This window comes from Ctenopharyngodon idella, chromosome 14 (assembly GCF_019924925.1).
Source record: "Ctenopharyngodon idella isolate HZGC_01 chromosome 14, HZGC01, whole genome shotgun sequence".
In the NCBI taxonomy this organism is placed as follows: Eukaryota; Metazoa; Chordata; class Actinopteri; order Cypriniformes; family Xenocyprididae; genus Ctenopharyngodon; species Ctenopharyngodon idella.
In genome coordinates this window covers 30,174,460-30,196,295 of record NC_067233.1, presented here as the reverse complement: position 1 = coordinate 30,196,295, position 21,836 = coordinate 30,174,460, and the positions used below count along the sequence as shown (strand labels likewise).

The window sequence follows — 21,836 nt, the reverse complement described above, 5'->3', positions numbered from 1 at the left end:
AGGGAGAGCAGCAATAACCCCCTGGGTAAACAGAACAGAACCAACATATTCAGATATAATTAATGTCAATAATTTAACATGTACACATATTTCAAGAATTAGGGGAATCATAAGGCCAATCCTGACTGAAGAGAGGAGGAGCTGGGGATGGAGGAGGGTAATTAGCACCTGAGAAATGCAATAGCTGCTGATAATACTGAGAAGCTTATATATGGATGCCGTGATAGGCATTGTATTCCTATAGGTAGACATTAGTCACCTGGGAGTCAGCTGATGCAAGCTTGACTGACGTGACCTGCCAGAACTGATGCTAACGCTGGATTTAGAGTGATTTGAGAGTGTTTGTTTGAAAAGAGAGTTTGTATGATCAACTAGATGGAACATTTTTGTGATAACGACTACCACCTCTTTACTGAGCTTGATTACAGTATTGCCCAATACTGATTTGTTTGCTTGTCTTGCAAATATTCCAGTTGTATAAAATTGCATGTAATATTTGGGAAGTAGGGAGTCTGATGCCATTTCTGTTTGAATTTTGATTTATTGTTTATGCTTGGAGATGTAGGGACATTTGTTGTATTTTCTTTTCTTTTGTAAATAAGGTTTAGTTAAAGGAAAGCTTTTCTGTGTGTGTGTGTGTGTGTGTGTGTGTGTGTGTGTGTGTGTGTGTGTGTGTGTGTGTCACCCACTCTTTTTATAATGGACTCACTCCCTTCACTCCTTGTCTGTTCTATTGTTTACTAAGTGTGTTTGGTTGTGTTCCTGCTCCTTCGTTCAATAAATGTTCCAGTTCTGTAGAAGTCTGAGACCACTTCCTGTGTCCTCGTAAACCAAATGGCTTAAAAACATACTAAACAGTGTTTTTTTGAAATTCAAAAAAATGCAGACAGTTTTCTGTGATGGGTAGGTTTAGGGGTAGGGTTAATGTAGGGGGATTGAATATACAGTTTGTACAGTATAAAAACCATTACATCTATGGAGTGTACCTATAAACCACATATACAAGTGTGTGTGTGTGTTATTTTGGCCTTGTTGGCTCCTGAAGTCAAAATGCCAATTTGTATTGCCATTTCTTTTCATTAGCTTATCATTAAAACATTCATTTTTTTTTTTTTTTTTAAATCTACCATTTTTGATCACAAGTCCTTTCATTTTCTTTTCCATGTAGCTTCCTTTAACCCTAGACAAGACATAACAAATAACAAAACTTTTCAAGTTCAGTCAGGACCACTTAAGTCAAAAAATACCATAGTCAAACTTTTTAGTCATCTTTTATGCACCCTGTTTGAGAGTTGCCAATTAAGTGCATAGGAATCAGCTGATATGGGTGGGGTTGGAATTTGCTAATCAGCTGATAGCGGAGATTGACTATGTGGCCTGCCTGAACTAAGATTCCCAGTCTAAGTGAGTGTTGTTTGCTTCATCTGTAATGTTCATTTCTGTTCCTTTGATTGGACTGCCTCATTATATGTTTTCACTATCAGTTGTCTAATGTTGTTCCATATAACTATATCAGTTTCTTGATGAGTTTTGCCTTGATTCTTGTCACATCACAAAATACTGAGTTTATTATTCTTAGTTAATAAACATTTAGCTTCAAATCAACACCCACAGATGTGCACAGCATATAAAGTGAAGCATTAGTGATGGAGGTATGATAGAAACAGAAGCCACACAAACAATGAGATACATATTGGTGAAATTATCATAATGAAGAAAACTATACTATTATGCAAATTAACACAGTGCAGTGTAACTTACAGACATAACAAACTATAAAATATAAACACTATAAACAATGACAAAAAAATAACAAAACAAAAGACAACTGAGATCAGGGGTCAGGATGCATGTACTGTAGTGTACACACATAGTTTGTTTCCTTTCGAGAGAAATCTATGCTGCGTCTGATTTGATGATGTTATGGGGAACGCCTTGGTGTAATTGCGTCTGAAGCACGTGTGCAACTTTTCAAATTCTGATCGCCGCAACGTCACCCCGTGATGCGTAACAGCGTACTGTACCTCAGAAGCTATTAAGGATACCCAGAACAAAGCAGTGTTACTTTCTGTGTCTTCAGCAAGTGCTCTGTGTAACATCTTATTTGGTGTTTGTTTGTACCACTGAAGAAAAAAGAATAAGCAGCATTTAAGATCTGTGTGTATCCCTGCCTTACATTACGAGAGGTGACACACATGATCTGTGTGTGGTCTGCTTGGGAGCAAAGCATGCACAGTCAGCTCTTGAGGGGCCTGGCTGTGTTCATTCATGAAATGTCCTGACTTGGCGTGCACTATGGGGAGTTTTAGCTCTGCTCTTGTTGACTGTTCTTCTCGAGTTAAAAAAGTCTTATGCAAAAAAGAGATTAAATGGCTTGGATTACAAGTCTGCAATAAAATAATAATAATAATAATAATAATAATAATGATGATGCTGGAAGAAAACTAAACAGACAGGATATTTCCTTTATCTCTCTCTCTTCCTCCGACCGCATACTATAGATGTTCAGCCTGACATCCAGATCCCTTTCACTTGTCTAGTGGATTATGGCTGCATTTAATTCTGAGGAATTAAATGGTGGTATAGTTATCTGGCTTTGAGAAGTTAGATGTCTATATAAAAAAAAAAAAAATGGGGAGGCTGGTCTGCCAACCCTGTTGGTGTTTTGGGGCACGGCGGTCTCCAGCAAGCTTTTGGCCCAGTCTCCTCCCAGGAATGTTGCTGAACTGGGAGGCTCACTTCCTCCGAGGATGGAGAAGTATGTTTGTTCTCTGCTCCATGCTTATGATTTAGCGTGACCCAAATCAGGTCTGAAGATTTTTGAGGGTGAAGCTTACCAGTATTGGGTTCATCCTTTCGGCCTAGCCTTGTCACGTCTCTGGCTCCATTGCGACTCCAGGGCATTCGTGTACTCAGTTGCATCAATGACTGGTTGCATCTAGCACAGTCGCAGGAACTGATGCTTTGGCATCAAAATTTTGTCCTCACTCACATGAGGTTCTTGGGGTTAAGACTAAACTCCAAGAAAACTATGCTTTCTCCAGTACAGCTGACAACTTTTCTGACAACTATGATGCAGGCATGTCTGTTTCCCACTCATATAGAGTTGATTCTTTTAGCCATAGGCAGAATCAAGCAAGGCCAAGCCATCACTGTAAATCTTTTGGGACTTATGGCAGCTGCATCCAATGTGATTCCTTTTGGCCTTCTGTACATGAAACCATTGAAGTGGTGGCTCAAGACCAAGGGGTTTTCCCCAAGAGGCAACACATTTTGCATGATCAGGGTTACGTACAGATGCCTTCATACCCTGGTGATGTGGAAGAAACCTTGGTTCTTGTCCCAGGGACCTGTGTTAGGGGGCACTTGTAATCACAAAATGCTTATGACAGACGCTTCCCTCACAGGCTGCGCTGCAGTCCTAGATGGCTGCTCAACTCGGGGTCTGTGGATAGGCCATCCACTTTTGTGGCACATAAATTGCCTGGAGATGATGCCTGTATTTCTAGCACTGAGGTACTTCCTCCCAGACCTCAGAAGCTATCATGTTCTTCTCCGGTCAAACAACACATCGGTAGTCTCTGACATAAATCATCAGGTGGGTCTGCATCCGCGCCCTCTTTACAGACTGGCACACCAGATCCTCCTGTGGGCCCAGAGCAAACTGCTCTCAATGAGGGCAGTTTAGATCCCTGGGTACCTGAATCAGGGGGCAGACATCCTATCGAGGCAGGGGATGAGGCCCAGGGAATGGAGACTCCACCCTGAGAAGGTAGAGTTGATTTGGAGAAAGTTTGGCCAGGCGGAAGTAGATCTGTTTGCTTCTGAACATCACACTGTCCACTCTGGTTTTCCCCACGGTGCAGACGTGACCGGAATAGCCCCATTATGGTTGGCCTGAATGTGGTTTATGGACCTAATATCTCTCCTGGGGGTCTCTCCTTGGGAGATTCTTGTCAGGAGGGACCTTCTGGCGCAGACCAGGGGCACAATTTATCACCCCTGTCCGGACTCTTAACTATTAAACTATGGTCTCTCAACAGAGGTTGTGGAGACCATCCTAAACTCTAGGACTTCCTCCACGAGAAAACTGTACACCTTAAAGTGGAGTGGTATTCACTTTATAGTGCAGGGAACACCATTTGTTAACACCCAGTTAACTGCCCAGTGGATTCAGTGCTGGAGTTCCATCAGGATATTTTTTTCTGCCGGTCTATCCCCCTCCATGCTTAGGGTTTATGTGGCGGCCATATAGCTGCTTTCCACGCACCATTAGGCGATGGGCCTTTAGGGAGACACCATTTGGTAACTAATTTCCTTTGTAGCATTTTGAGGTTAAGACCTGCTGGGATTTGGCCATGGTTCTAGAAGGGTTATCCCTGGCACCCTTCGAGCTCATGGACTCTGTCTCGGAAATTCTTAAGATTGCTTTTCTGCTTGCTATTACTTCTTACTACTTACTACAACTTACTTTATTAGGTTGGGAGATTTGCAGGCCCTGTCAGTTGCCTTCTCCTGCCTAGAAGTTGCTTCTGGTGGGGTTAAAGCGATTCTTTACCCCAGACCGGGTTACATACCTAAAGTTCCAACTAACAGTGCACATTCAGTTATTTTGCAGGCCTTTAATCCTTCTCCATTCCTGTTGGCGGACCAAGAGAAGCTAAACTTGCTCTGTCCTGTAAAGGCTCTTTGATGTTACGTCCACTGGACTGCCCAGTGGCGTAAGACTGACCAGCTGCTGGTATGCTTCAGTTCACCCAGGCAGGGTGCTTCCAAGCAGTCAATAAGTAAGTGGATTGTTGAGGCTATATCTACAGCCTACGAGGCGCACGACCTGCCTTTGCATCTGGTTGTGAGGGCCCACTCCACTAGGAGTATGGCGGCATCAAAGGCTTTACTGTCAGGAGTTTCCCTCCAAGAAGTGTGTGATGCGGCAGGCTGGGCCTCTTCGCACACATTTGACAGATTTTATAGCCTGAATTTGGACTTTATACCAGGGGCTCAAGTGCTTCTGTCCTGTTTCGACTGTAACCATGGTTCCCTGAGAAAGAACTGCGTCACCTTACCATACTTTCTGCATGCCTGTGAACAGCTTGCTTCAGCTAATCAGAAGCTGACAATACTTTGTTCCAGTTATCCTTTATAGCTTTATAGCTATCTGTGAAGTTCATGAGACCATAGGGTGTCACAGTTGTGATTTTGTTTCATCTTTGCAATCCTAGTTCCCTACTTTTTCCAATTTATACTAGTTCTAAACCATCACTACAACAGTCATTTCAGTTATACTTGTGATGAGCAAACATCACACATTTGACGTGCATATTTACTCATCATTAAAGTAAAGAATGGTATCGATTTTTTTGGAACTAACAAATTCATTTATTAAGACATTCTGAGAGGAGTGACGTAACATGTCAGGTACTCACACTCTAACGAGGGCCGCTTCTTTAACATCTTTGCAAACTTCAAAGCTGCCTTCTTCCTGCTTGAAATCAAACTGAGATGAAGCACAGCACTGATGCCATAGACATATTAATTAATACAAGAGCAACAACAGTCCTGCTGCTCAGAAATATGAAGCAGATACTTCAAGTTTGTGGTTTTCAAGGGCCCTCTGATCACAGTGTGGTCATGTTAAGTGTTTTGACATGTTGAGTGTTTTGACTTTGTACTCCTAAGGCAATGGTGGACCCAGTGAATGCTTAGAACTTACTTCTTTGTGTCATGTGCAATAAAATCTGAAACCTGAAACAACAGGAAGGAAGAAGAGGTCATGTTTACTATCCATGAACAGTCTGATCTCCGAACCAGTGAAATGTGACAGAAACAATCTCCTCCTGCAAATGGAAAAAGTGCTCTTTCTTTTCCCATTTCACTCTTCTGGGCATTGTTGCAACCAGTCACAACATGTTTAAAACTGCTTTCTTTGTCAAAACATGAAATAGTTCGGTCATGAAACTCTAGATGGTGCAGGCTGATGGGTCCTATACCTGCAATCTGCTAGCTAACACACAATTTACTACATGGCACAAGCTGATTGACCTCTGCATTTTTTTCAGCTAGTGAGACTGTTTGCTCATTTAAATAGTCTGGTCCAGTGTTTGCTGGAAGTTCTGCAGTGTCTGTGGTATTAAACCAAATGTGTTATTTTTCAGGTGCTACTGTATATACCAAGGGTGTCCAAACTTGGTCCTAGAGGGCCACTGTCCTGCAGAGTTTAAAACAAACTTGCCTCGACGCACCTTCCTGGAAATTTCTAGTATGCCTACTAGTAAGACCTTGATTAGCTGAGAGGTGATTGGGTAATTAGGGCTGGAGCTGAACTCTGCAGGACAGTGGCCCACCAGGAGCAGGATTGGCCACCCCTAGGAAACTATACATAACTTGCTCAGTAAGATTTTCTTCAAACTGTTGCTGTGCCATGACAGTAGTTGAACTGACAGACAAAACTGAAGACGACACATACACATACTTTACCTTTTCACATACTTGCATAGAGTATCCTTTGAGCCTAAATGTATAGCTAACCAATGTAAACACAGACATTTTGTGTAATATAGAAATTAAACTAAAAATGATTGTATATTTGCACTTAAACATTTGCAAGTCACTTACATCCTAAGTTTGATTAGAATTTATATATTTAAAGCTATAGACATTTTTGATGTGATGATGGACCAAAACCATCAATCTCCAGATATGCCAATGTCACTTATATATACATATTCTTTCAGATGTCTTATGAACAGCTGTGTTACACAGAGTATCTTTACTTGGTTCAATCTGCAGTCTGGAGACTTTTAGTGTGCTTGTTAAATTACTCTTAAATTACCTTAAGTTAGTTTTAGGAATAAATGTTAAATTTACCAGAATTTCTTTATTTTGTGCTTGTAATTAATTTATAGAAAATGTTTCTTTCCAATTTTGTTTTTAATAACAATGAATGACAAATATACTACTGTCATTACCATCATGTCTCCCATTTTCTACCAAGTTTCTGTTTGGTTAGAAGGAAAGGAAAGGAAAGACATTCATCAGCTAATCAGATTATTAATTTAAACATCATAAATGTTAAATAGGTAATGCTAAGATTTTAATCTCAGTTCGTGACCTGGTCAGTATTTGAGAAACTACTTCTTTCTTTCTTTCTTTCTTTTTTTTTTTTTTTTGAGTTCATTTTAATTAACTGTTTAACAATTAAAATGTGTATCTAACTTCTTTACAAAACCAGAAAAAAATATTACTGTCACATGTCAGAAATCCACACACACACACACACACACACACACACACAAATAAAAATAGATGAACTGAATAAGTTTAATTTTTCGAGATTTCAAGCAGTCAGACTTGTCTGTTCTTTGAATGTGCCCGTTTAAAGATGCATTGGTCAGATGACGCATTGCTGATAAAGCCAGAGTTCCATGATGCATCCTTCAGAGAAGAGCTGCCGCACACATAAAATCTGAACAAAAGATTCTGTCAGAGCTCTGCAGCACTGGCCTGTCAAACAGGGTGAGCCACGGTGCCCGACTGTCCAGTCAAAGGCTTCACACCAGCAATCCTGGAATATGTGTCAGATCCCTTTTCTAGCAAGCAGCTAAAAGTTTATTTATTTATTTATTTTATTTTTTTTCTCATAATTATTTGTTTACCAGTGGATTACTTCATTTCTGGAATGTAAGAGTTAAACGTAATATGTTATGTTTTAAGTTTCCCAAAATTGAAATACTTTGTTGGTAAATTACTTACTGTGCTGTAGCTTTTAAAAAGAAGCACACAGACACTCTCAGGAACTATTTAAAGTTTAATATTTGGACAACTGTAAAGACGCTGTCCACACTGAACAGTGAGGATCAGCTTGAACAGGACAAACAAGGCTCTCACTCACACTCTCCACTGAGAAATCACAGAAGAACAGAGAAACCTCCAGTCCACAGTGATTTGTAATAAAGAGTTGAACTTCCTTGACCCACAACCCAGAGAGAGCGGAATAATATGAAGGTCAAAGACCATTAGAAAATGAACAACATTTTGGGTCACTGCTTCAGTAACATGGTAAAAATACTTTGCTCATCAGTCACTTCCGCAGTCTTTGACCTATAGCAATGCCTTTTAATTATAATCAATAAAAATGGATATTGGACAATTGTGGCTTGATTGTGAATACGGTTGACATTCAGTCTATAAGCAATTGTATTATATAAAAACTTAGCTGCAAACCGTTAAAACAGAGATATATTAGAGATACTGTTTCTAAGAAACAGAAACAGAAATAATTTCATAGGCAAGAAGCTCAAGTGATTTATGAGATAAAACACAACTGTGTCATTTTTTTTAATTGGCTATTTACTTTTTTATTAAATTTTCTAAATCTCAGTCATATAGCTCTGATTGAGTGGGACTGTGGAATTTTTTATTTATGAATCAGGTGTGAACATAATAATTGTTGGTTTGAAAACAGATGGTTTACTGTATTTTTATCGAGGTAGTCTGAGGTTTGTTATTGCTGTGGTACAGTAGGTTTTGTCTTAACCCTCTAAGACCTGAAGGCATTTTTAGAGTTGTTTAGAGTTGTTTTTTTCTGAGTGACATACACAAAAGTAAAGACTCATAACTCTAAAACTATAGCAAGCAGAGTCAAAAAGTAGATATCGTTTGATAGAACACTTTTTAATTTTTTAGAAAATATAAATTACATTACATTCTCATGCTGAGAAACTGCTGATAAAAGACAAAAATATGTATAATTTTTTTTATTATAATTTTACATATCTTTCTTATTTGACATGCAATAATTCAGGAGGGAAATAAGATAGGATCTATATGTGGTCACCTACATGTGGTGAGCTGCATCTGTATCAAATTTTGCATCAAAGCTTGCCTCAGCGCACCGGCAAACGTAACGATTATGAATGTGTCGTGAAAAAACAGCAAGGAGACTGTCTAAACATTTCAATGATTTATTGATAATGTTTTCTGCGTTTTCGGCTGCAGGGATTAAGTCAACGATGCTGACTCGTCATCTCCACAAGTAGTGGTCGCACATGCAAGTTTCATATGGATTACATAATCTGAGAATATTTATTTTCCATTTGAATTGGCTCGTTTAAAGGTAGACATTCCAAGCTTTATATAGGTATATTTTTCGTGTTTGTGAGGCAAGTATACGATGAGTTTCGGTTCATGTTTGTTATGTGCTCAAGTTCACTGAGACCGAGAGCAGAAAACGCATCCTGATTGCTTTCATTGTTTTACAAAAGCACAACGTTTTGCTGTTATTGTGAGTTTACAGAAATAAAAGTAGGCCCTTTACATTTTGCATTACTCTTATCTATGACCAAAAATGACAGAGTATTTTAAGTTAAATGCAATGATCGCACCGGCGCCTCCATGTCATGCGGTATATAGCGCACATATCTAGGACTAGATATTAGAGCGAGTGGACTTGTAAAGTTGCTACTTCTTACACGTTTCAAGTGATAAGCCATATTTGAGGTCGATGAATGATATATGAATGTTTGGATTTCCTGCCGTTAACGATCTGTCCCTCATGGACTGCGTGACCTCGCCACCTCCTGTGGAGGTTTTTTTTTTTTTTTTTTTCTGCGACTAACCGACTAAGAAAATCTTGGTCGACCAAGTCTCTTCAAGTCGACTAATGGTTAGACGACTATTAGGGGGCAGCCCAGCTTCTATTTATACTTAGTGAAAATAGTAGCAGGTACTGTTTCGTCCCCTTGGAATTAAAAGGTTCTAAAATGTAGTTATTCACGTATTCTTATTCTGTGACAACTTATTTACATTATGTTATGTTATGTTTTTTTTTTTTTTTTTTTTTAATGTTGTGTACATTTTGGGACTTTTTATTTAGAAAACAAAAAGGTTCTATCTACAAAGTCGAATGGAATGCAAAAACTTTGAAGCTGTATATCTCAAAACTGCTCAGAATGCAGATAGAACCTTATAATCCTAAGGGGACGATTTGTACCTCAGTGTATTGTAGTATATTATAAAATAGTATGCAATAATAGTAACACATTCAGTGTTTATGATTGTATTTATCAAAATCATAAATGGATGCTGCTTTAGCGTGTATTATTAGTTCCTGCGCTGTGTCGAAGACCCTGTGCGAACGCTCTTCATGATTGCGTCATGAAGCACATGTGAAATCAGTCCAATGGTGTGGACAAGATGTCAGAAGCGGGTGACCTCACGACCAGGAAACTATAAAGCATGTCCAAACAGTGCAGCGCTGGCTTCTGTGTCTTCAGCGCTATATGTGGAATCGTGTGTCATATTTGGTATTGTTTGTCTACCTTCATTATATGATGTTTTATTAACAGAATTCGGGAGGAGCAACGTTCAAATAATCTGTCTAATCATCACGTCATCTCAACCAGCTGTTAGCAATCAGTAATCAACATATCTACCCAATCAGCATGAGTGAAAGCATATATATAGACACAATTGACTCACCCATATTCCTCGACAGTTTTACAGCATCCCTCCACCACCCCGTCTCCTCACACTTGCCTGGTTACTTTCCTAACCAGAATACGGGGGGGAGTACTCTGGGTTCGGGCCAAAATACAGAGCTCAGAGCCCTTTCCTCGGACAGCACGCCAAATACGCATACTACTAAGCATACTATTTACTATCTGATTATTTGTAAGTGTGAACTCGTGAAATATATATTATGGTGAGAAGGCAGCAGTTTAATTTGTGTGGATACGCACAATCTTTGCGTTGTTTGTTTGGGTCAGAAGCATGCACAGTCAGCGCTCAAGGGTGCTGGCTGTGCAGACTGTGAACAGCTTCCACAACGACACTCCGCTCCCGCCTGCTGCTCTTTGAGAAGAGCACTCAGGCTCGAGTTCCCCCTGGATTCGGGTCCCACTGCTGCTGAGGCACAGCGGCGATCTAGATCCTGGGGATCACAAATGGAGGGGTTAGAGACGGGCCCAGCCCTATCTGTGCCTTTTCTCAGTGTCAGAAAGCACACTTTGCAGTTCCTTCCACACTGAGTGAGGCACCGGTGCTGCAGATGTCCATCTCTGAGGAGTTGGATGTCGAAAGCATAGAGTCAGAAGATGTTGAGGACTCACCTCACTTTTCTGCATATGAGGAACTAGTTGAGTTTGTGACTCATGCTGTTGCCAGATTAAATCACCCCACACTTTCACAAAATATGTGGATGCAGCACTATCACCTCTGCATCTACAAGGCATACACATTCTGAACTACATCGACGATTGGTTGATATTAGCTCAGTTGCATCAGCTAGCGGTTCGGCATCGAGATGTCATTCTCACTCACATGGAAAGATTGGGGTTGAGGTTGAACGCCAAAAAGAGCATGCTTTCTACAGCTCAGTGGACCACTTTTCTAGGTGTAGTATGGGATTCATCTACGATGCAGGCACGTCTGTCCCCTGCACGTATCAAGTCAATCCTGTCAGTGGTAAACTGAATAAAGCTAGGCCAGTCACTCACTGTGAAACAGTTTCAGAGACTGTTGGGTCTGATGGCAGCAGCGTCCAACATGATACCTTTTGGCCTGCTGTACATGAGACCCTTACAGTGGAGGCCTAGGACCAGGAGGTTTTCCCTGAGGAGCAATCCTTTTCGCATGATCAAGGCCACGCGCCAATGCTTACATGCCTTGGTAATGTGGAAGAAACATTGGTTCCTATCCCAAGGCAGACATCCTGTTAAGGCAGGGGTTGAGGCCCGGGGAATGGAGGCTCCACCCCGAGGTGGTGGAGCAGATATGGAGGGTGTTCGCCGAGTTCGCGTCACACAGCTGACACAGCTGCTTACCACATTCATTTGGGTGGAATGTCTTTAGGGAGAGACCCATTGGTCACATGTTTCCTCCGTGGCACTTTGAGGCTGTGGCTCGCAGTAAGCACTAGGATGCCAGCTTCGGTGCTCCAAGGCCTGTCCCTGACTCCCTTTGAGCCTACTGAAAAGGTTCCAGTCAAGTATTTGACTCAATACATTGTTCCTCTTAGCTATTACGTCTCTTAAAAGGATAGGAGGTCTGCAAGTTCTTTCGGTTGCTCCTTCGTGCTTGGAATTTGCACCCAGCATGGTAAAGGTGTTCTTTCAACCTAGGCCAGGGTACATTCCTAAGGTCCCCACTAATGTGGCTAGATCTATTGTGCTGCAGACCTTCTGTCCTCCTCCCTTCAGGAATCCAGACCAGGAACGTAATAATCTGCAGTACCTAGTTCGGGTGTTAGATGCTTTATTCACAGAGCTCCCCTGTGGCATAAATCTGAACAACTGTTTGTCTGTTTTGGGCCTCCTAGTAAAGGGTCCCCAGCATCTAAGCAGAGGATGAGCATGTTGATAATCAAGGCTATATCTCTTGCTTATGAGTCGTCTGGACAACCTTATGTCAGTCCGGGCCCACTCTACTAGGAGTATGGCTGCTTCTAAAGATCTCTTGTCAGCAGTTTGGCTTCAAGATGTTTGTGATGCGGCAGGCTGGTCCTCACCTCACACATTCATGAGCTTCTACTAACTGGACTTGAGCTGTGTTCTTGTCCTAGTGCTTTTTACAATTTCACACTAGACAGGCAATTGTCAATATGGTGGCATGAGTATAAGCATTCCCACAGCGTCTTTGACGCAGAGTGAGTTCCCTTGAAAGGGAGCGTCTCCGTTACGACTGTAACCTTGGTTCCCTGAAGAGGCATTTGCTTTTGCATTGCCCTGCCATACTTCCGGCGTGCTTGTCGGTGACGTCAGACTTTTAGAAGCTAGTGCTACACTGTTGGGGCATGCTTTATAGTTTCCTGGTTGTAACATCACCCACCTCTGACATCTCGTCTAACCATAGGCTGGTTTCATATGTGCTTCATGACGCAATCACGCAGAGCGTTTCCACAGCGTCTTCGACACAGCATCTTATTCCCTCTTCAGGGAACCAAGGTTACAGTCGTAACAGACGTTATCCAACAACACTTGATGCAGGCAATCTCACAAAGTAGTCTTTAATCAGAAACTAGAATACTCAGGAAATAACAGAGAACTATAAACACAACCAGTACAGACGATGACTGACAAAGAACTGAACAAAACAAGGAACACGCGCACACACACACACACACACACACACACACATTCCGGTATGGATCGGACCTTACAGGTGGCAGAGAAATGCTTATTTTCTTCATTCAGTTCTAACAGCGCTTATTGCGAGCAGAGCCATAGACGTAAAGGATTTTAGGTATTAAGGAAGGCACATGTTTAAAAAAAATTAAAACGAATAATTACTGGCACGCGTTACAATTTCCGGTTTGTGTATACTATAACCTATTTCATTTGTGCGTCACTGCCTATGAAGAAAGCGAGAGTATGGATGCACATGAACTAATAAAGATCATGAAAATTATGAAGAAAATGAGAGTATGGATGACACACATGAACTAATAAAGCTGTATTTGCTCAAAATCTGGCTTTCTTAGACCAGTTCGTCTAGGATGAATCCAGTAATTATTCGTTTTAATTTTTTTAAACGTGCCTTCCTTTATATCTAAAGTCCTTTACGTCTATGGCTCTTTACATTTACGTTTCTCGTGCACATTTGATACATTTCTCGTGCGCACGCGAAAGTTTCTTGTCAATTTTTTATTTTTGCAAAGGTCCCTTTGGGGGCTCCGTAAGATATAACACAACAGGACATTTTTTTTTTGTTTTGTTTTTCTCTAAGGTTTGTTTATAAAAACTACTTAAATGTCCTAATTGAGCTAAGGCCTAATCCTGGCTTAGTCCAATCCTTGGCTGTGAAACCGGGCCTAATTGTCCCTATCAGTAAAGCCCTCCCCTACACCTCTGTTAACATTTTATTCCTTCTATTAAATACATGTTAGGCACTTTATTTCCACTTTTCAAATATTTTCTGAATTTTTATTTAAATAATTGCCTGAAAAGGAGCTGACAAGGTTAAAAATTAGATTGGAAAAAGGCAGACTCAAACTCAAGTTGGTCGCGTCAAAAGCTAACTCCACCCACATTCTCTGTGACACTGATACTGTTATCAGTGGGATTTCTTTTGTAATTTTGTCTGTCTCAGTCAGACAATGGTGGGCGGAATTAGTGAAAATAGCATCTGCCAATAAGACGGGCTATTTGTACTTGCACTCTAAAAAATGCTGGGTTGTTTACAGTAGTTTACAGTAGACTGTGAAAAACTCCTGCCATCACCCACTTTTAATGAAGCTGGTAACGGCTCACCCAAGATTAAATGGCAGTTAGTTAAAGGGGTCCTATTATGCTCATTTACAGGTTCATAATTTTGTTTATGGGGTCTACTAGAATACATTTACATCTTAAAACAAACACACTATTTATTATTAATATAATAATTATTATTTTTCTTATAATTTACAATGTAAATTATAGGAATATTGTGACATGTTCATTCCCTGAAGAAAACACAAGACTGCAATCGATGTGTTTCAGGGAATTCAGAAACAGTTTACTGATATAGATAATAACTCCCTTTGGAATTACTTTGTGCTTTGTAACTTTGCAGAAAGATTGTGTAAAAATATTTTGTTTGTCTTTGAAATAACATGATCTAATGAATTGTGTGCACATAATTTTGTTTTACTAGAATACATTTACATCATCTTAAAAAAAAAAAAAACCTCATTATTGTTTATTATTAAGCACTTGTTTTCACCCTCTGTTTGAACACTCTCTTTTAGTTTCGGTTTATTTAAACCCCATCTTCCGTAAAGCCCAGTCTGTTGCGATTGGTCTACCGCTTAGAGCTTGTGTCGCAAATGTAATGCCCCTTACCATAACTGGCGAGTATGTTCTGAGGTGCTGTAAACACTACTAACTACGCTAACTATGGCATCAGTTTTGCCGTATAAGTTCGAGCCCGAGTCCAATAATGAAAGTCGAGAATAACAAGCTGATCAACCAGAGCCACCTTCACAAGCATGACTTGTTCAGGTAGTTTCACAGTGGTAATTCTTTATTTTATAAAGACCTCAAGTGCATATGTGTGTCATTTGGTACAGGGCCCATACCTCTCGTACATTTCATATGTGATGTTATAATTGTGTCATTATAACATCTGACCTGCATTGAACTGCATGGTTCAGAAGCAGTTGTTTGGAAAAATTGTGAGAACACAAAATGGTTTTGGTTGTACTGCCGATTAATTGTGTTAAAAAATAAATTTTAACCACTGTTTCCTAAGTTCAGGGTTTAGATTCAGGGTGGAAAAAACAGCATCTCTTGAACATGGCGACAACACACTACTAACTAACTTAACCAGGCCCACCCTTTATTTTGCGTATGCCTTGGGCAGGAATTATTTAAATGAGGAATCCCTGAAGTAAACACAAGACTAAAATCAAGGTGTTTCAGGGAGTTCAGAAACAGTATTTACTGATATAGAGAATAACTCCCTTTGGAGTGACTTTGTGCTTTGTTACTTTGCAGACCTTTTTTCATCCTCAAACAGCAACATTACACACACTAGAGAAAGGTGAAAATGTAAAAAAAAAAAAAAGAAAAAAGAAGCCTGCATAGCATAGCTGACATTAGTTAAAAAACGAAATATGTTTTTAGTTATAGTTTTTATAAGTTATAACATTTTAATGAAAGCTGTACCGCGCATCTGTATGCTGCATCCAGTGTAGACAGCGTCAGTGATTATGATGTGTTCTATTCGCTTTTGACGCGACACTCACATCCAGTATGGGCAAGTGTCAGGCGTTAAGCGATTGCATGCCAGTGGGCCTATGGTGTGATGATGTATAACTATTCGTCAACGTCTTGCTCTGGAAGCAGGAGGCATATGCAAATCCGCAATATCAAAAGCCATTTTCACATGAGGACATTTTAAGCTCTGAAATTTTCAGGATGTTTTAATGGTACAAACGCCTTTTAAATGTCAAAAGATCAAGGCAAATCTGATTTCTCATGTCATGACCCCTTTAAATTAATTCACTAAAGCTCTCAGAATAGGACGGCCAATAAACACTTGAGGAGTCAAAGTTGAAACCCGTTGAGGTTGCCTATGTGCACTTATGTATTGCAACAGTAAGCTAACCTTATTTTAATGAGCACTTTCTATGAGCTCTTGGAATTCCAAAAAGGGTCTCTAAGGAGATGAAGACACTGAGATTAACTGTTTCGGTCTCATGCTATGAAAGCATTTACAACAGAGCGTCAGAGAGAATTTCAAATGCACACAGACTTTGCACTCACATCCACTCTGATCGCCGCCATGAACTCAGTAATGCTTAACTCCTGCTGTGCTGTATTCTCAGAGCCATACAACCAGCCTGTGGCTTTCAGAGCCGCTTTGTAGAAACAGAATGAAAATTTAATGTAGAACAGAGGATGCAGAAGAAAACCAAATCTACTCAATTCCTTAGGCTGTACCACAGCCTCTGGTTTGAGTTTTCTTCTAAAGGATCAGCCAGATATAATATGTCCATTCCAAAACCGCCTGCTGAGTGCTCCATCACAGACGAAAGTAACCGCTAGTATCTAATTCAGACATAACTAATGACATTACTGAAAAATGAAATCCAAGCTCAAAATAAATAAGCAGGAAATAGTCAAATCCTTAAAAGTCAAAATAGTCTCTTCAAACCTGCTGTTTTTTTGAGTCTATGCCTAGTCTATGTTGGGGCCATGATTTTAATGAGGATTTTCCATAGACTATGATTTTGTATACTGTACAAACTGTATATTCTACACTCTAACCCTACCCTAAACCTATCCACACACACACACACACACATACAAACATGTTTTACCTGATCTCTGGTCAAACTTCCTGAGGACCCATTTCTGCACACCAACAGCTACAGACTGAAACACCGTAGGCCTGCACAGTTCTGAGAAGAATTCACTTCAGAATGATGTACAAAACATCTATATTGTATAAAACTAATATATTTAATGACAAAACTAATATATATATATATATATATATATATATATATATTCTCAGATAATGCCTGCTGAAAAATACAGCATAAACCAGCATGCATTTCATGCTGGTCCAGGCTGGTTTTTGCTGGTATAGTGCAGGTCTCGCTGGCGGACATTCATGCTGCTCAAGCAAAACGGAGCTGGTAAAGTTCACCAGCATGGTCTTGCAGGGTTGAGTGTGAGTAGGCCAGCTGTCTGTATGCAAGCAGTGTTTTGGGGACAAGCATTGTTTTTGCTGGCATATTTCTATATTCAACACATTAATGATGTAAATAAAAACAATATAAGATTAAATCATATGATTTATTTATATGATTATAACTTCCTTAATTTCTTTTGTTCTCTCTGCTTAAAACAGAACTGAAAATTGTAAAATTGTTTTTGTTATTATTACATTATTAATCAATGTCACCGGTAACCTGATAAAACATTTCAAAGCTTCAAAGGAATAGTCTCCTGTTTCAAAAGATCGCTACAAAAATCAGTTAAAATCAGTTAAGAAGAGCAAGAAAAATGCCTAATAAAAGCATATATCATAAGCATTAACAGTAACAATAACAGAGGTTATGAGAAGAGCTCTTTCTATGGGACAGTTAAAAACAACTTGATAATGAAAGTTCAAAACTGAAAGTTGCTGTTTTTAAAGACTTTCATACTCATTTGGGAACTCACGTGTGTCAAAATCCAGCTGTCAGTCACTGATTACAAAAAATGCACATAGTAAAAGGTATGAAATATTTTTAACAATAGTGATAGCATGCACTTTCAACAATTGCTGAAAGAGAATTAATTCAATCAAAGTCAATGGCCAAGTTCCCAACTAAAGGGAACACTAATCACCATAGTGGTGACTTTAAACAGACTTCAACTACCTTTGTACATGTACCAAAGAAATAAAGCCAAACTGGTTTGTAATAAGTGAATATGGTAATGCTGTTTTCAGAGTTGTTTAATCATCCTCTGGTGAGATACTGATTTTATTTGCAGTTTATTTCATCTAAGGCTGTGTGGTTCTAAGTAAGTTGTAGTTGTTTTGTTTCTGTGTGTATCTTCAGTGATTCTGCTTGTTAACCGCAGGTGACATCGTCACTTTATTTCACTAACTCCAACATTGCGTCAGTATTACTTTTATTCTCTATAGATTGGGACCATATGAAAATTGAGCAGTGTTTGTTTAAAGGGTCATGAAACCCCAAAACACATTTTTTGAGATGTGAACAGATATGCACAGGCTGCACATCACTGAAAACACGCATACATTTAATCAACAAATGGAAATTGGTTATTTTTGCATTTTTCTGAGCAATTTCTTTCTTCAGGGTTGAAAAGCAAAGTCAAAACAACTTCAAGTTTTTATGGACATATTTCACATATCTAGTGCTCTACACATAAAACAGCACCGTGTGTTTCATGACACTTTAATACTGAGGATTTTACTGTGTACCAGTAAGAATGCAACCAGCAACATGATTTTTCCTTTATTAAATAATTTATTAAAATTAATTTGGAAAATTGTCTTGGTCTTTCTTTAATTATGATCACACACTAAGAAATGCGATATGTAACATACATGCAAGTTTTGTAGTGGCCTTGCTGGGATCATATTAGCACCCAAAAGACAACATATGCTGGTCCACCAGCACACCAGCATCCCAAGCTGGTCCCAGCATGCAAAACATACCTTATGCTGGTCCACCAGCACACCAGCATCCCATGCTGGGGACCAGCAAACCAGCAACCAGCATCCCATGCTGGGGACCAGCAAGCCAGCATCCCATGCTGGTCCCAGCGTACAAAAACTTACCTTATGCTGGTGACCAGCAATGCTGGATTTTACACACAAGACTGGGTCAACTCATCTTCTGAGATTATTTAAAAATTCTTTTATATTTTTGTTGTTTTAACTATCCTATTAAATATTTTCTGTTACTAACCATATTTTAAGAGTTTTATGTATTCTGCAAGATTTATAACAAGGCTATGAGAAAGATGTTGTGACAAGCAAGGCGGGGTGAGAGCCGTGAGAGAACGGTGTGATCAGAGCATCACCTCTGCAATGTACTGGTCTCGTATCTCTCACGGAGGAGGTCCGAAGAGAAGACCAGGCCTTGATTTTATGTAATGTTTTTATTATGTGTGTGTGTGCGGCCGTCGTCCATGGGGGACTGTCGCCATTTTACTTTCATTTTGTTGTTTATTTTATGATTATTAAAGTGTGTTGAACGTTCGCCGGTTACCGCCTCTATCTTCCCGTATATACGAACTGCGTTACATTGCTGCCGAAACCCAGGAGGAAGGAGGGACATGCTGTCGGAGAGCCCTCGCTGCTGAGGGGGTTCGCGGTGCTGAGGAGGCGGTGGTGCTGGAGCGATCATACAACAGGTGGGGTGAAGAGTTCGCTGCCATGGTCCTGGGTCGAGGTGGGGTGGCTGCCGTCCGAGAGGGAGCAGAGTCACCGCCGCCGTTCGCCGTGGGCCAGAGCCTGCTGCCTTCCGCCATGAAGGGGAGGAGCAGGGAATAGGGGAACTTGCTGCCGGCCGCCAGGGGGCAGAGGAAGATCGAGCCATCCACCGAGCGTCCAGTACCATCGCATGGCACCACGAGAAATAGCATCTCGGCTAGCTGAGGACCAAGCGGGTCCGGGAACTGGACTGAGAATTTTTTTTCTTTTTTTTTTCTTTTTCCTCTCTCCCCTCTCTAGTCTCTGTCGCTCCTTGTGCTTCCGTCTCCATTTCATTACCCCCAGGTGCTGTGGCCGCTTAGACTGGCCCCCAGGGGGGAGTAGAGCGCAGTCTTGGGAGTACCCCCCGGCCTGCAAGGGGCAATGGGGGTGTGTGACAAGCAGGGTGGGGTGAGAGGCATGAGAGAACGGCGCGAGGCCGGTGGCGTGATTGCTAAGGAACATCACCTGTGCACTGCACCGGTCTCGTATCTCTCATGGAGGAGATCCGGAAGCATAAAGGGAGGAGCGACGACAGTCAAGTCACCTTTATTTATATAGCGCTTTTTACAATGTAGATTGTGTCAAAGCAGCTTTACATTGATAACTGGTACATTGTTTGGCTGCACAGCAGCTCTTAAAGAATAGTGTCAATGCAGGCAGATCAAAGCACTGTTGAATATCAAATGTCAAGTCAAGTGTCCCCAACTAAGCAAGCCAGAGGCGACAGCGGCAAGGAACCCAAACTCCATCAGGTGACATCAGGTGGCAGACAAGTGGCAAATTGGTGTTAAAATGGAGAAAAAAACCTTGGGAGAAACCAGGCTTAGTCGGGGTGCCAGTTCTCCTCTGGCCAACAGTGCTTTGTTACAATTCAGGTTGCTATCATAAGTCCAATAGGATCGCAACATTAAAAGTATTTATTTCAGTTCCATCCAATTGAGGATCGTATTAATCACGCCGGTATGGACGGTTGTTGAGGAACTGTGTCGTGGCTGTCGTGTCGATGAGGCCCTCACAGTGGATGATCTAGTTGACTCAATCTCTGCTGATACGTCAGGGCTGCGTTGTGGTCGTGTCAAGGTGCAGGTCCTTGGTCTCACCTGGATACGGCCCGGATCCGGTTGACTACGGTGAACCTCGGGATAACCAGAAAGACTAATATTAGCGTAGATGCCATTCTTCTTCTGATGTAACGAGTACATCAGGTGTTATAGGAAGTGTTCCCGGTTCCGGCTGACCTAATTTATGCAGCCTAATAATCCTTTAACGGATTTGAAAATATAAATTGGTAATGTGTTATGTGTATGCCAGGTTAAAGAGATGCGTTTTTAGTCTAGATTTAAACTGACAGAGTGTGTCTTCTTCCCGAACAATGCTAGGAAGATTGTTCCAGAGTTTAGGTGCCAAATAGGAGAAGGATCTACCACCTGCAGTTGATTTTGATATTCTAGGTATTATCAGCTGGCCTGAATTCTGAGATCGCAATAGACGTGAAGGACTATAATGAATTAGGAGCTCGCTCAGGTACTGGGGAGCTAAACCATTTAGTGCTTTGTAAGTAATTAGCAAGATTTTAAAATCTATACGATGTTTAACAGGAAGCCAATGCAGTGTTGACAGAACTGGGCTAATATGGTCATACTTCCTAGTTCTAGTAAGAACTCTAGCTGCTGCATTTTGTACGAGCTGTAGTTTATTTATCAGGCGAGCAGAACAACCACCCAGTAGAGCGTTACAGTAATCTAGCCTTGAGGTCATGAACGCATGAACTAACTGTTCTGCATTTTTCATTGAGAGCATATGTCGTAGTTTAGATATATTTTTAAGATGGAAGAATGCGGTTTTACAGATGCTAGTAACATGGCCTTCAAATGAAAGATTGGTATCAAAGAGCACACCCAGGTTCCTAACTGACGACGAAGACTTAACAGAGCAGCCATCAAGTGTTAGACAATATTCTAGGTTATTACGTGAAGAAGTTTTTGTGAAGGATGAGAGAGGACCAGGCCTGGATTTTATGTTATGTTTTTATTATGTGTGTGTGCGCGGCAGTCGTCCGTGAGGGACTGTCGCCATTTTACTTTAATAAAAAAGTTTTTTGCTTATATTGTTGACGTACATGTTCTGTATATATATGTTCATTCTAAAGCCTGTCTACGTTTTATTATATATATATAAAAACATACACCTCTATGTAATTTAATAAGAAAAACATATACATATACATTTAGTTAATGCTGGTCCTCGAATCTGATTGGCTCAGAGCATTGTGATATTCTACTAACATTTCTGACGTATCTGTCTTGGCAGCATTTTTCTCAGCGAGCGTCAATGGCAGAGGAGCAAACAGATACAGATAGAGATATTGGCTTAACTGCATACCCCTCATAAATTAAAGTTCTGTATGAAGAGCAACC

The 21,836-nt window shown here is 40.5% G+C and overlaps 1 protein-coding gene and 1 long non-coding RNA gene across 4 annotated transcripts in view; one reads left to right on the top strand and one right to left on the bottom strand.

The window, feature by feature from the left end:
• Positions 1-21,836, bottom strand: part of frmpd3 (FERM and PDZ domain containing 3) — a 166,671-nt gene that overhangs the window by 77,674 nt on the left and 67,161 nt on the right. The gene's annotated exons all lie outside the window — the stretch shown is intronic.
• LOC127494726 (uncharacterized) overlaps positions 18,911-21,836 on the top strand; it is a 578,474-nt gene continuing 575,548 nt past the window's right edge. Inside the window, exon 1 of the long non-coding RNA XR_007924955.1 lies at positions 18,911-20,181. This is a non-coding gene — a long non-coding RNA (uncharacterized LOC127494726). The remainder of the gene's footprint in view (positions 20,182-21,836) is intronic.